This window comes from Mesocricetus auratus, unplaced genomic scaffold, assembly GCF_017639785.1.
Source record: "Mesocricetus auratus isolate SY011 unplaced genomic scaffold, BCM_Maur_2.0 Super-Scaffold_100006, whole genome shotgun sequence".
NCBI classification, from domain to species: Eukaryota; Metazoa; Chordata; class Mammalia; order Rodentia; family Cricetidae; genus Mesocricetus; species Mesocricetus auratus.
In genome coordinates, this window is record NW_024429190.1 from 12111498 (window position 1) to 12123834 (window position 12337).

A 12337-nucleotide genomic window follows, 5' to 3' on the forward strand; every position below is an offset into this window, starting at 1 on the left:
CAAAGCCATAGCTTTTTCTGTATCTCCAAGGTGTAAATCTGTTCCAGCTGTTTTACAAACACTTGTTAACTGCTTTCTTTACAAATATGGATTTCAGTACAATAAAAGCACTAATATATCTAGAACTTACATATCCTTTAAAAAACTAAAAATTTATGTACGCTTCAAGGAGTCAAAAAGGTCATAAGGCTTAAATCCACCTGTCACAGGTCAAATAGACTCTGGATAAGTAAAAAATCCAAATATAAGGTTTTCTTTTAAGTTCCTAAAATTTTAACTTTTGTCCTTAGTCTATATTTCTCTCAACAGACTTAACAGACACCATCCAGGGAGCACCTGTAGGCTGCAAACTGCTGAGCTCTGGACTTGCTGAAAGCTACTGTGAACCAGTCCAGCCAACTGACAACTGACACCCCAGTTTCAGCTGGAAGCAGTTACAGAGAAGAGTACATCATCCCTGTCCCCTTAACAGGTTGAAAATGCTGAGACAAATTCTCTTTGGGAGAAACCTGTGGCTTACATGTCCAAGATTGTGAGACAGCCCAGCTAAAGTAAAACCTTTACCATGCAGACTCACTATGCTGCCGCATCTGCATGATGGGCCTACAACACTGGGCTGACTCCATGCATTCATGGTACAGTCCTAAACGCAGGAAAGGGGTACTGTGTGATGGTCCGTCTCTTCCTCTAGAGCCCATGGACACACAGGACCCATGATTGTGTCCTCTCTAGTTACATGAAGCAGGGGAATGAAGAGGTCTATCTTAACGTCAGTGCAGCCATGACAGACTGCACACTAACAATACTGGGACTAGACCTCACCCTTGCAATAATCAGAAAAAACAGACTGTACCCTGTGGTGGATCAACTAGAATTGAGACAAGTACTAGATGCTCCAGAACACTAAAAATAGCTTACCTAACTTGTTATATAGATTGCCAACTTCCTTGCAGCAATGCTAGTACCAATACTTGTTTGACAAGACTTCTGTTATCCCATTCCTGCCCAATCAGGAGTTCAACCCCCATCTGAATCCAGAATTCCCCTACCCCCAGCCCCTCCTTTACTCCTTAAAAACCCTGGCATAGCTGAGGTCAATGCTCTCCCTAATCCAACTGCTGTGTTGGAGCTGACAGAGGGCCCAAACTCAAGCTTGCAATAAAGTCTCTTTGCTTTTGCATATGAACTCGGACTCCTGGTGCCTCTGGGGGCTCATGATTGGGCACAGCAGCCATCTCGCCAGCCAGCATGCTTGGTCTTCAGCTTGATTTCCCGCTGTCTGTTGATAAATTGTGGACATCACAATAGACTTTAAGTTGATGTGTTCCATACATATTACAGAGGGTACATCTGCCCAGAGTAAGGACTCCTAGGGGGAGAAAGCAGACAGCTGTGGTAGAGAAAATAGGTTGAGGCTTGCTGCAGCAGCCAGGACCCAGCAGGGGAAGGGGGCGGAAGGGGGAAGTCTTAGGAGACTCTCCAATTTCCAAAGATAGCTTTCTTTTCTCTATGGTCACACAGGCTTTAATTCCCATCCTCCCTTGCGGTTGAGGGGACCCATGTGACTGAATCAGAGTCATTGAAACATGAACATAATGACAGCAAATGAAGTTAAGGGACTGGTCTTTGTGGTTTCTTTCCAGAGGTTCACAGACCCTGTACCAACTATTTTTTTTGTCTTTGACAGTCTCCCTGTGGTCTAGAATTTGTTATACAGGACAGGCTGGCCTTGAACTCATAGGGATCATATGCCTCTACCTCCCACCGGAACTAAAGCCACCACACCATGGCTGTTAGTTTCTATTGTCAATCTGACACAAACCTAGACACACCTGGGAAGAGGCCTCCACCTGACTGATCTGTGGTCATGTCTGGTGGGGGATGAGGTAAGGAGGGATGGGGACAGGGACAGGGGGATGAGGTAGGGAGGGTCCAGCTCGTCTAATTGGGTGGGCCTGGGAATGAGCCCCTGAACAGTGTTCTCTGAGTCAACCCTCTTGACCTGAGCTCCTGCGTCAGCTTCCCAGCTGAAACCGGGAAGCTAAAATACAGCCTTCCTCCACATGTTGCTCTTGTCCATGCAACAGAAACCTAACTAGAAAAGAAATTGGTGCTGGAAAACAGCGGTGTCCCTGTGCCAGACCTGGCCATGTCATTTTTGGGGGGGAATTGTGGAAGAGTTTGGAACTTTGAGCTGGAAAAGCCACAGAGTGCCCTGAGATTGTCTGGCAGGTCTGGGGAAGTTGGAAGACAAGATAATGCTAGGAGGCATGAAAACGATGGAGGCCTGGCTTATGAAAGCCAGCTCAGGGTTGTTCGCGTGATATTTCAGATTAAGAATCTGTGGGAATGAAGCCTTTGCTTTACTAGGACAATTGGTGCTTGTTAACCAGGGCTGAGAAATGAGGTGTGATTAAGAAGGGACCAGCAGCAGTGTGGCAAATCTCCTGAGAAACATTTCCTCAGGGTCAGCACACAGAAGCTGTGGTCCAGGGAGGCCAATACTTTCAAGCTGAAAGCCAACTATCTGTGAGGTAGTTTTAATCACATAAGAGGGCTCAGACAAGCTGGGCGGTGGTGGCACACACCTTCAATCCCAGCACTTGGGAGTCAGAGGCAGGTGGATCTCTGTGAGTTCAAGGCCAGCCTGGTCTACAAGAGCTAGTTCCAGGACAGCCTCCAAAGCCACAGAGAAACCCTGTCTTGAAAAAAAAAAAAAAAGACTCAGTGCACTGTGCACAGTACCATCCCTAGGCAGAAACCAACCCAAATAGACCTTTTATGTTCATTCCACAGACAAGGAAATTGAGCCCAGAGGTAAAAAGAGCTGCCTTAATACACACTATAAAGAATGAATGTATTCATAAGGGCAAAACTGTACATTTGTACTTAGGTTAAAGGGTCTAAAATGATACCACATGTAAAGTGTTCTTCCCCAAGAAATGGGGAATGGAGTCACCTACCATCAATAATGTATTTTGATTTGGTAAATATAATGTGACTATATATGCATCCACATTTTACCATAGTCTGTATTGATGGGGAAGTCCTGTGTATATGTCAATAAAGCACTGTTGGCCATTAGGGAAGCAAGATAGGTGGGACTAGGAGTCGAGGAGGATTCTGGGAAAGAGAAACACAGGGAGTCATGATGTAGCCTCCAGAGGAGTAAAAGGTCCGGACCCTTTCTCCGGTAAGAGAAATACTTAGATTAACAATTATGAGGTAAATACTTAAGTCAGAGATAGCCAGTAAGAAACCAAGCAAACAGCCAACAGCTTCATAATTAATACAGTGTCTTAATTATGTGTTATTTAGGGACTGCAACGCGGCAGAGCCCAGGCGACTGGTGGGGCAAAACCAAAGTGGCTGGCAAGGAAAAGGCTTCCCCCTACACTGTATTACTTTGGAAAAAAGTAAAAAATTTATAATGGGTCAGTAAGATGGCTCAGCAGGTAAAGGTGCTTGCACCTCAGTTTGATCCCCAGAACCCACATGTGGAGGGAGAGCCAACTCCTGGAAGCTGCCCTCTGACCTACATATCACACACACACACACACACACACACACACACACACACACACCCAACAGTATTATATGCTAGCCCCATTTATCAGGTGGAGAAATGGGCCCAGTAACCATGGCAAAGCCATAACCTGAAACATATTCACAGCTCTTTTTGAGACACTCCCCTGCCCATGCAAAATCAGCAGCCTTCCTGGTAGCAAGTCCAAGCATCAAAGCAGCTCTAGTGTGAAGTAGCAAGTCACAGATGCCAGTCAAAAGTCAAGTCACTACCTTAGTCCTCTAAATACGTATGTTTTCCCAGGACTGAGCATGGAGGAGTCATCAGTAAATAATCCGTACTTTATAATATCCCGGCCATACAATTTACAGTCTGAAGACGCATTTGTTTGCATAAACACATGGCATGGTAGGAGAGTTTTACAGAGGCCTTGCTGATCCACACACAATACCCAGGATAAGCACACTGCTCCGTTCCTGCACTCAGGGTGCCCTCAGTACAGCCTGCCTCCAGGGCTCTCCAGTAGGGTGGTGTCTGACAAGGGGCTCCCTCTTGCCTAACAGAGGTGCCACCATGCTCTCCCTCACTGGGAAGATCAAAAAGTGTGAGGCATCTGAGTCCTTGCCTTAGTGGATCTGGTCATGAGCATGGGCCCCTTAGATCCTTCCAATGACCTATGTTTCCCATGTTTTATACCCAACTTGTCTCCACACTCACATTCCACACCCAACAAAATTATAGCAGAGAGGGAGGGCTTTCCCAGTGTCTCAGAAAGCCAGGGTGCTACTGTGGGCCTAATTTCTCTGCCCCCGAGATTGCTTATGGGAAAGCAGGTAACTCTTGGAAAATTCTATGAGCTCCCACTTGATGATCCCAGAGATATCCAGTCTGGCGACCCTTGGGGGCACTTCAGCTCCATCCTGCTTCATCCTCTCTAGAGTCATTCATATTTCTCATGAAGTCAAAACAAAGCAGGGAGCTTGTCAGGCTGGGGGGTGGTGGCACACACCTTTAGTGCTTGGGAGGCAGGCAGGCAGATCTTTGATTCTGAGACCAGCCTCTCTACAGAATGAATTTCAAAACTGCCAGGGCTATGCAGAGAAAAATCTGTCCCGAAAAAACAAAGCATCGGAACAAAACCAAACGTGTCACAAGCCACAGTCTGGGTCCAGAGTCCCACTATTTATGGACCATTCTCCGAGGCGGATCACTGCCCTCTGGCACAGGACAGCTTATTCTGTGCCCTGGAGCCCAGGGAGAGGCACTGTGGGAGACAGACCTGTCCATTGCTGGATGGCAAGTCAGCACAGAACCTGGGAAGGGAAAGGTGCGAATGGGGCAGGCACTCACTCCATGTCCACAGGGAGCTCCCTTAAGGCAGATTTATTCCCAAGCAAGAGGCAGACTATGAAGCAGCCCGAGGCAGCAGCTGGGAACACTGCTGTTTCTGCTTCTGAGGTAAAAGGTCACTCCCCAGTGTCAGGCAAGAGGGTTGATAGAGCCCAGGAAGATCAAAGAAGTAAGACCCCGATTGGGCAGAGGAGTCCTGAGTAGGGCAGGAGTTCTGAAAGGAGGATCACAAAAAATTCCTGTGGCTTGTCGTGAACTCATCCACTTCTGAACGGCAACCTTCAGGTAGTCACTGATTTTCCCCAAGCAACTGACTTCCTTGGTTCTGGAATTCCGCATCCCTCAGATAAGTAGCAAGGGTGCCTTGTAGGGCAAGTGCAGGGAACGTTAGGGGTGGCTGTGCTGCCCACAGGACCCTCTGAACCTAAGGTCACCCTCCCCAAAGAGGGAAAGGTTGCGTTCTGATTGGGTGGCCTCCACACCTCTTAGAAGATTTCCATGGCACCCTCACCATCACCACAGTAACCTCGGGTGTCAGGTGTCAGACCTGCTGCCCTTCCTAGTGTGGATTGCTGCAGCCAGCTGTGTACCTGTCACTATAGACAGCTCGGGAAGAAGGAGGGGCCCCACAGTACTCTGCGCTGGCCTTTCACTAAGGGAGTAGTAGACCAACCTGCAGAACTCTTTATGGAGCACTGGCCCAGGACTCCGAAACTGTGCAATTGCACATAGGAGCTTTCCTGTCCTATCTGTCTCACCTTAGTGGCCTCATCTCCCCAGAGGGACGTATTCGAGGGGTCTTCCCCAAGCACAAGAGTGTGTCATTGCCCACGGCCCCAGTCTCTGCTTTGACAGTCCCTCCTGGGAAAGGCAGGTAAGGAGAGATCTCTGCCCCTCCTTCTCTACTAGGGCTCAGGCCACGGTGTCCAAGAGGATTAATCATTGTTGGACTCAGTTTCAGCAGGGCGAGCAACCAGCCTTCTCAAGCCGCACCCATCCCACTTTCAGGGGTCGGGGTGTGCGTGCGGAGGTGGGGGGACACCCAGAGCAGGGCGAGCAACCAGCCTGAGCCTGCAGGACACAGTGCTGGTGAAGCGGCTCTGCAGCAATCTTAAACCCCTCGTTGGGCGAGCAAGCGATCCCAGTTTGTCTGAAGTAGCATAGGCGGGTGCTCAGGTAGTAGACTGAGGCAGGGCACAACCACCGTGAGTGCTGGACCTCCCGACATACCTTGGCCCGGTTCTCCTTGGGTTGGGGTGACAGGGGTCGCCCCGGCCCCCGCCGTCGCCGCCGCCGGGCCGCTCACCGGGCGGCGGGGCGCACTCGCCGGGGCCCTGCGCTCTGCCAGGCCTGGTCCATGCCCCCGCCCCGCCGCCGCAGCGGCTGCCGCACCCGCTCTTGCCACTCTCGGCCAGGTGAGGCCAGCAGCCTGGCCCAGCCCCTGGCGCCACGGCCAATGGGCGCCACTGCCCCCTCCCCCCCCCTCCTGTCCCCTGCGCGCCTGCCCGAGAGGCACAGAAGCGGTATTCAACTCCCTGGGGCGCAATATCGCGCCCCCGCCGCCCGCTCAACAAGGCCCATTTGTCTCCGATGGGCCAAGGGGACCATTGTCCTGCCGCCAGCCCCAGAAGGGAATAGAGGGTGCCTGGGGCTTGGTGGTAGTGTCGGGTAGGGGGAGACTGGGCTCAGGGAAAAGGCGGCAGGACTAGCTGCCAGCCTTTTATTGAGAGCACTACTCCTCGGGATCCAGTGGAACATAGGTCTTCCTAGCTCCCTCTGTGGAAGCCAGGAACACGTTTTTGGTACCCAAGGAAAACAGATGAAGAAGAGCCAGGATCCCTGGGCCGACTCAGGGAAGGGGCTTGGCTCCAAAGGGTCCTGTCACTTAACCGGTTCACTAACTTCCCTTTGGATGATGCCCATCACAAGGAGGGCTGGGCAAGAAGGAAGTGGGTGCCTGTCTAGGTTCAGGCTGTCCTTCATCCCAAAGTAGAACCAAGGATGAGAGCTAGTCTGGGGTTAGCCCCGGTTGAGGGCAGTACAAAACCAGCTGGCCATCCAGTGAAGCATGGGCCACGTCAGAGCCCCACTGCCCCCGACATTTCTAGGCAACTCTGGAATGGGGAAAATTCCACATCAGCCTGGCTGCCAGGCATTCTTCCATATCTGATGGGCTTGCCTTTGTCCATGTGGGCCCTAGATACACATATACCCAAGCAGGCCTGAGTCATCTCCTGGGCTGCATGCTGTGACTCCAAAAGTCACAGCTTCCTGCCTCCCCCAACTGCCATGCCAGGGCTGGCTGGCATCAGACAGAGCCCTCTCAGCCCACGTATATGAGAGACCATCAGTTTGGAGGACCCTGGGTTCTTGGGTCCACGAGCCACAACCTGCTAAAACGCACGCCTTCCTCAGGGTGGGTGCAGTACAAAACAGGCAGGCCGGCCATCAGGTCTTCAGCTTCAAGGAGGGCAGAGCCCAGTCCACCCCACTTAGGACATCACAGCCTCTGGGGAGTGGGTTTGGGAAGGGCATCCTGGGCAGGCTGGTGCATGGACAGTTCCAGGTAAGGGCCAGCAGCAGAAGTAGTTGGAGTGAGGGGAAGTGGGGCCCTGTAAGGCAGGCTCACAAAGATTGTGAGTTGGGATCCCAGCAGGGGCCACACCTGGATGGATGCTATCCCTACACTTAGGCCTCATCCCTCACCTCTCACCATCTGTACGGGCTGGTTTCATGTTGGAGTAATGAAGTGACCAGTGCGTGCCCCTCACCCCCTCCCTCCTGTCTTAGCAGCCATGACAGGCTACCATGTGCTTGCATGACCTTGCCACTCCTGTCCTGGTCACTAGGAGGTCAGATGCCCTCCTCGTGGCAAAAAACCAATCAGAAGTTAGCTGGTGGGGCTGTGATTTATAGCTCTGGGTGTGTTTTATGGACAAGTGCACAACAGTGACGTGCAGAGCATAGCAACCACCCTGGGAGGGCCTATGGGCCATAACAACCAGTTGACCAATCAACACAGGGCAGGCTGTCCAAGACTAGAAGTGCACCAGTCCTGAGACTGTTGTGTACCCCTAGACACTCCCCTTATGCTGCTCTATGACATCCCCGCCTAGCGATTTCTCAGGGTCTTTCTCCAGCCATTCGCTGTGGTGAATGGGTGAAAGGCCTGAGCTAATGGGGTTAGCTGGTTAAACATCTACAATAAAAGACTCTTTGCTTTTGCATTGAAATGGGCCTCTTGGTGATTTTGGGATTCAGAATTTGGGCACAACAATATGTCAACTTGACACAACTAGAGTCATCAGAGAGGAAGGAGCCTCAGTTGAGAAAATGCCTCCATGAGATCCAGCTATAAGACATTTTCCCAATTAGTGATCAATATGAGAGGGCCCAGCCCATAGTGGCTGGTGCCATCCCTGGGCTGATGGTTCTGGGTTCTAAAGAAGCAGGCTGAGCAAGCCAGGGGAAGCAAGCCAGTGAGCAGCACCCTCCACGGCCTCTGCATCAGCTCCTGCCTCCAGGTTCCTGCCCGGACTTCCTTCAATAATGAACAGCAATATGAAAGTGTAAACCAAATAAACCCTTTTCTCCCCAACTTGCTTAACTTGCTTTTTGGTCATGGTGTTTCGTTGCAGCAATAGAAACCCTAAGGCAAGTTGGTGCTAAGATGGAGTATTGCTGTGACAGACCTGACCATGTTTTGGGGAGGGCTATGGAAGGACTTTGGAATTTTGGACTAGAAAACCCATTGAGTGTTGAGAGCTCAATGGGAAGTTTTTGAGGAGCTTCAAGGATAAAAATGTTAAGAACAAGCCAGGTTGTGGTGGCACACACCTTTAATCCCAGCACTCAGGAGGCAGCGGCAGGCGGATCTCTGTGAGTTTAAGGCTACAGAGTGAGTTTCAGGACAATCCAGGACTGTTTTATAGAGAAACCCTATCTCAAAACAACAACAGCAACAAATGTTGAGAGCAGTGTAGATGGAGGCCTGCCTTGTGAAGTTTTAAAGAATTTAAAGACTCTGGTGATTTGAAAAAAAAAAAAGTCCCCAAAGGAAGCCATTAGGATGTATGGCCTTGCTGGAGGAAGTGTGTCACTGTGGAGGTGGGCTTTGATGTCTCAAATATGCTCAAGCCACACACAGTGAGGCAGATCACTTCCTGCTGCCTGCAGGAGCAAGATGCAGCTTCTCCAGCACGTCTCTCTGCATGCCACCAGGGTGATAATGGACTAAACGCTGAACTGTAAGCCACCCAATTAAATGTCGTCCTTTATAAGAGTTGCTGTAGTTATGGTGTCTCTTCGTAGTAATAGAAACCCTAAAAAAGAAGTTGCTACTAGGGACTGGGGTGTAGCCATGATAGGCTTTAATAAGTTTTCTGTATCTAGATAATGGGTTTCTCCTCTGACAAAATAAGCCAGATCAAGCTGAATTGAAAAAGTAAAATAACATGTTTGTTTGAACAAAGCAATTCCCAGGTGATCCTTCCACCTCTAGAGATCAAGGACAGGGAAATCACATGCCCAAAGTAAAGCAGGGAGCTTATGTGGCCTGTAGGCAAGGGGTGCTGATGCATTTGCCACCAGTATGGTCGAAAGCTGAGCACTTTAGGTGGGGACTTAGGCTGCTGGCAACTTTAGGGAAGCAGCTGCAGCCACCAAGAATGTAAAACTGAGCTTGTTGGCCCTTTTCTTTCTTGGAGAGTCTCTGAGAGGGTGGTGGGATTTGGAGAGAGAGGAATAAGGCTTTCTGGATCAAGCAGGAGTGAGCTTGAGGTTCCAGACGAACAGGTCTTACCATGCTTTCATTTGAAGGATTATGGACCTTGGGACTGTGGGTTAGAAAGCAATTGAGCACTTCTTAAATGTATTTATTTTTATTTTATGTGCATTGGTGTTTTGCCTGCATGTATATCTGTGTGAGGGTGTTAGGTCCCCTAGAACTGGAGCTATTGATGGTTGTAAGCTACCATGTGGGTGCTGGGAATTGAACCTGGGTCCTCTGAATGAGTAGTCAGTGCTCTTAACCACGGAACCATCTCTCCAGCACCTGCAGTTGAGCACTTTAAGAGTTGCTTAATGGGCCATCCTAGGAGGAGCATGGAAGACAGTGGTACTGAGTGTGATTTGAACAGTGGGTGCCTGGATCAAGAGGTTTCAAGAGAAGATTAGTATGTGGCTTAGAGACCACTCTTGTGACATTTTGAAGTGGCGGCTTTTTGCCCTTGTCTGAAAAGTCTACCTGAGGCTAAAATGAAGAGATTTGGACTAATTCCGTTGGCAGAGGAAATCTCAAAACAACCTAGTATATACTCCATTGTGTGGTTGCTTGTGCTTATAAATATTTATAATGAAAAGGAGCAAGCTGAGCAAGGTAAAACACAAAATGTACAGATTGGGGAGAAAAGGAGCACCAGGAAGTGGAATGGAGCTAAATTCTGTGTTCAGGGAGTAAATAGATAAGAAGCAGAATAAAGGTAGTGGTGACCTCAGGGCAAGATCCCACCCAGCTGAATTTCTAACTTGTGAAAAGGAATTACTGGAAATCTTAAAGCAGGTGTGATGATGCACTTGGAGGCAGAAGCTGGAAGATCTCTGGGTTTGAGGCCAGCCTGGGCTACAGATCCAGTTTCAGGACAGACAGGCTTAGGCAGGGAAGGAAACCATCAAAACCAGAAAACTGGGAAAGAAGCAATTGAACAAGTGGGCCATGTTCCAGCCCCAGTAAGCAGCATCACTTGGCAGCTTGGGTCACATGGTTCTGGAGTTAAGCACAGAAAAGATGTTGGAATTTGCATCAGAGACTATGGAAACCCACTTCAGTCAGGCATGTGTCAGGGGTGTCCCTGCATGGAAACCTGAAGAGGTCCTTGTGGCTGGGCGGTAGTGGTGCATGCGTATAATCTCAGTACTTGGGAGGCAGAGGCAGGCGGATCTCTGCTAGTTAGAGACCAGCCTAGTCTACAAGAGCTAGTTCCAGGACAGCTCCAAAGTCACAGAGAAACCCTGTCTGGAAAAAAAAAAAAAAGAAAGAAAAAAGAGGTCTTTGTGTGAAGCTGTGTAATCTGGATCGCCTTGGAGATCTAAGACATTGTAGATGTCAGAGCTGTGGGACACCTGCCTAGGAGAGCTGTTAACAGGGAGTGGAAACAGTCCAAGAGAGAGAAGTGTGTTGGAGTCAACAAAGCTGAAAGGAGCTGGAGTTCTGAAGAGCACGCTTGACATCAGACATGGAGATGCAGAGTATGGAGTTTGCCCAGCTGGTTTTCAGTCTTGCTTGGATCCAGTATTTCCTTCCTTATGTTTTAGAATGGTAATGTATATCCTGTGCCATTAGATGTTAGAAGTACTTAATCTGCTTTTTTTTTATTTTACAAGGGATTACAATTAAGAGATTACATGAATTTCGGAAGAGACTTTGAATTTTAGACTTGTAAGTTTGAAACTGTTAAGACAATGGGGACTTTCAAAGCTGGACTGAATGCATTTTTGCATTACAATATGGCTGCAAGTCTTTGGGGACCAGGGAGTGGAATGTGGTTTGAAAGAAAATAACCCCCAAAGGGAGTGGCACTATCAGGAGGTGTGGCCTTGTTGAAGGAAGTATGTCACTCTAGAGGTGGGCTTTGTGGGCTCATATATGCTCAAGCAACACCCAGTGAAATAGAACACTTCCTGTTGCCTACAGGATCACGATGCAGCTCCATCTCCTCTAAACTCTTTCTCCAGCACCATGTCTGCCTGCATGCCACCATGTCCCACCAAGATGATAATGGACTAAACCTCTGAAACTGTAAGCCACCCAATTAAATGTTGTCCTTTATAATAGTTGCTGTGGTCATGGTGTCTTTTCACAGTAATAGAAACTGTGGTAGTCTGAATCTAATTGGTCCCCATAAACTCATAGGGAATAGCACTATTAGGTGTGGCTTGAGGTCTCCTATGCTCAGGATTATCACTCAAGTGTTTGCCTACAAGATGTAGAAGCCACAGCTACTTCTCCAGCACCATGTCTGAGTACTACCATACTCTCTGCCATGACAATGGACTGAACCTCTGAACTTTAAGCTGCCACCCCAATTAAATGTTTTCCTTTAAAAGAGCTGCTGTGGTCATGGTGTCACTTCACAGCAGTAGAGACCCTAAGATAGACTCTATCAGGGCTATTTGCTATTTTGAATTGAGATTCTGTAATTCTGGTCAGCTGGAGCTGGAGTCAGCCATGAATAACTAAGGACCAGCAACATTGAAGAGAAACCTTTGCACTCCAGGGACAACTTGTTCTGGTTAGCTGAAGCTAAGAAATTAGCAATGACTCAGAAGACCAGAGCTGGGTGGTCAAGGAACACGCCTTTAGTTCTAGCATTCAGAAGGCAAAGGCAGGTGGATCCCTGTGAGTTCTAGGACAGCCTGGTATACACAAAAAAAAGCCTGCCTTGAAAAAACAAAAGTAAAACA

The 12337-nt window shown here is 49.0% G+C and overlaps 1 protein-coding gene and 1 long non-coding RNA gene across 2 annotated transcripts in view; one reads left to right on the forward strand and one right to left on the reverse strand.

Moving 5' to 3' along the window:
* Nucleotides 1–1209, forward strand: part of LOC121140777 — a 2262-nt gene extending 1053 nt beyond the window's left edge. Inside the window, exon 4 of the long non-coding RNA XR_005877683.1 lies at nucleotides 310–1209. This is a non-coding gene — a long non-coding RNA (uncharacterized LOC121140777). The remainder of the gene's footprint in view (nucleotides 1–309) is intronic.
* Gal3st1 (galactose-3-O-sulfotransferase 1) overlaps nucleotides 1–6249 on the reverse strand; it is a 21331-nt gene extending 15082 nt beyond the window's left edge. Inside the window, exon 1 of the mRNA XM_005068918.4 lies at nucleotides 6107–6249. The gene's annotated coding sequence lies outside the window, so the exon portion shown is untranslated. The remainder of the gene's footprint in view (nucleotides 1–6106) is intronic.
* Between the last annotated feature and the right edge of the window lie 6088 nt (nucleotides 6250–12337).